Genomic DNA, 3,253 nt, shown 5'->3' with positions numbered 1-3,253 from the left:
CATCCTCAGACTTCATACGGAAAATCCTCAACCAGTTCTACGCTCATATCCCCCATCAAGAAACCTAGCTCGATATATTCGGATTTCACTCCATCCCCTAATACCATCCAGACCAAAAATCAATCCCTCCACAACTTCCTTCAACAAACCTAGCATTTAAGGAACGGCGAAACAGAAGTCATGGAGAGAGAAAGGGAGGCAGTGTAGAGAGAGAGTGGCAATTATTTTTCCTGCATCGTCTTCTTGCTCTTGGAGTGTGCGCGGGAGACGGGACGTACCACCGATCCGCTGTGCAAGAAAGTCGGGAAGAATGGCGAAGCTTGCGATTTTATCGGGAAAGGAAAAATAAAAAAGAGTATTGCCACGTCAGATACGAATGGGACACGTGGATTTTTCTATTTCTCGGCTTCGTATTAAATCTGACGGTCAGAAAGCGGTCAGACTGTGTTTCGGAGATTCCCAGCATTCGGATATGGCGGGAACAGTTCAAATACTAGAGATACATTTACAGTACAAATTCATAACTTGATAATGCTGGCCTATATTACTAAATAATTAAATTTGATTACTTTTTTTAAAATTAGGAGCCTTCATCAATATAAAACTAATTAGTGGCAAGATTTCAATGTTTTTCGTAAAATTTGTAAAAAGTGAGGATAAGAGAACGCGTTTTTGTAGAATCACATTAATTAGCAACATAACAAGCATAAATTCAACTGATTAGTCGGGATAAGCAGAATCGCCGCCCATGTAGATTTGTGTGACAGCGTTTTGGGGTAAGAGTTCCTCGGTCAATCATTTATGAAGATAGAAGACCACTTGCCCGAGATAATCAGATTCTATCGAAATACACGACCAAACAAGCCAAATTAGTTCACCGCTCATACGGGATGGTGTACTAATAACCAGAAGGGTTATTATTGCATTTCCCAACTTCCAGCAATCAAAATATGATAAGTCTAGTAAGAATGGGTTTCGACTAATCGACGGATTAGCTATAATAAGCATCACGTGATATTGACTGCATGACGCGGCAAAGTAAGGACATATGTATGGGTAATTCTCAACTTTGAAGTGCAAAAAGCCAACATTCTGACTAAGGAGGAAATCCCAGTGTTGTCTTCCCATTAACTAGACACGACATGGGACCAAAAAAACAAGACTAATGTTTGGTCACATGTCGTGACACCAAGACAAATAAGATGAGTTTACCTCGAGTGGAAGCAAAATCCACTCGGGGTCGCGAAGCTAAAATGCATTGGGTCCTAGTCCCATGGATCTGGCATTGTATCGTTGAAAAGGTGGCAACAAGTGTCATGCGCAATTGGACTAGAAGGTCTCGTGCCATAGTGGAAGCAATAAATGCAACTACCAACAAGATGAATTATTGGTCAAGCACCGAGAAATGACACTGAGCACATTTCACACCCAAGAAAGGGAAAAATTGTCTTGAAATCTCTGAAGGACGACATCGTGACGCTCGGGAAAATTAAGGCCCTATGCACACCATGGCACTTACAAAAAATATGGTTAATGTAAAGAAAAGCAAAGAACCTAATCTAGGTATCTAACAGCAGCGTAGTTTAGTTCATCCAACACAAAGTTTTCTTGGAATGGAAAAAAAGATCACCTACGAAAAAGTTTGATGAAATCCCTTTGCTCGGAAGATCGTGGAATGACTCTACATTTTTTAGCGAAAGAAGAACCATCGTCGGCTAAAGAACTTGGCCAAAATTGGAAGGACTTGAGAAGGAGATGTGCAGGAAAGCTCGCACACACCAAAATCCAATGAAAAGAGGCAACGACTCATATATCTCAAAAATAAGCTTGGGAGCAAACTACCTACTTTTAACTTCAAGAAGGCAAACCCTAAGGTAGCCACATGATGCACATTATATAGCAACTAAGTTGGTGAGACGATACGGCGTTGCTGACACAATGAATATCCAGTCAGCAAGAAGGCATGACAATCTTCAGTTTCCGGGCCACGGGCACCACAACACTATTATCAGAGAGTCATGGTGCCTTGACATTGCATCGAAGCGTTACAGTGGGGTGTTGTGATGTTTATAAAATGTCAACACTTAGTCCCTCAGAAATTGACGAGCAGCTGATAGCGCCTCAATGCTTCGAGTCACTGTTATTTGCTTTTCACATGTTGCATCTCGGGACTCGTATGAGTTACATACAAGTTTTCAGTCTAACATTGAGGCTTTCTAGGGAGCCTAAGAGCTTCCAAAGTGGGAAAAACGATGTTGATCACGTATAACATGGAGAGCATAAAATAAATATGTGACAAATATGCATCAGTTTCATTGAGTTCAAATGGTATGAGTTGTAGATGTCTCTAATACATGTAACACGTGACATGTTCCACATATTTTAAAAGGAAAATACAAGTATAAAATATATGAAGGAAAAATTGCGATCGTGTGATCCTAAGAATTAGGCAGCCATCTGCCCCTGACCACGTCACCGTTAGTGTTTCCGCTTGTTCCTCTGTAACCAAAGCCTTGAAAAAGATATTAGAGCACTTTCTCTCATCTCTCATAGATGTTCACTAGCCATATCCTTCTAAACCTCGATACGCTCCAGTGAACTAAAAATGCAAATGTCGCGTGAGGTCATCCAATCTGCTGTTGATGTTGGTGATTTCAACCCTCACCCGCATAAATTCTCAAAGAGTTCATCGTGAAATTCCTCCAACAGGGTGAACCAAGCGCACATGCATATTGACATCCAGACCTTAACTACTACCATAGATGTCAAACTAGTCTTGGATGTCTCGTCAGCAATAATAACTATTCAGAATGGGCCAGGGAATACGACTGCGCCATGTTCTCACCAAAAAAGCTCCTTGACATGGCATCTCTAGCAGAGACTTGCAACAATCAGAAGTCCATGTTATAGAATAGTTATGCGGCGTTTGGCTGCACTTAGTATTTAAGTTAAGTAGGATTCACTAAAGCCGATAAATTCCAGTGATGTTAAATATGAAATAATGGTTCGTATGATTTCATTTAAATCCATAAAAAGAGTTGTATGGAATGTTTGGCATTTTATTTAAGGATTTAATACTTTACCATGTGATCTCCGTAAATCTATCGTCCGATCAGATTTAATAACTCCCATATTTTTTGTTATGCTAGAGCGATGTTTGGATTTAGTTCGACGGAGGGATTCAGAGGACTTGAAATTGCATTTCATAGATTTACATTAAATCACACGCAAATCCACCTTAAAACATCCTACC

Source organism: Phalaenopsis equestris, unplaced genomic scaffold (assembly GCF_001263595.1).
Source record: "Phalaenopsis equestris unplaced genomic scaffold, ASM126359v1 Scaffold001346, whole genome shotgun sequence".
In the NCBI taxonomy this organism is placed as follows: domain Eukaryota; kingdom Viridiplantae; phylum Streptophyta; class Magnoliopsida; order Asparagales; family Orchidaceae; genus Phalaenopsis; species Phalaenopsis equestris.
Note: the sequence above shows the minus strand (reverse complement) of the source record.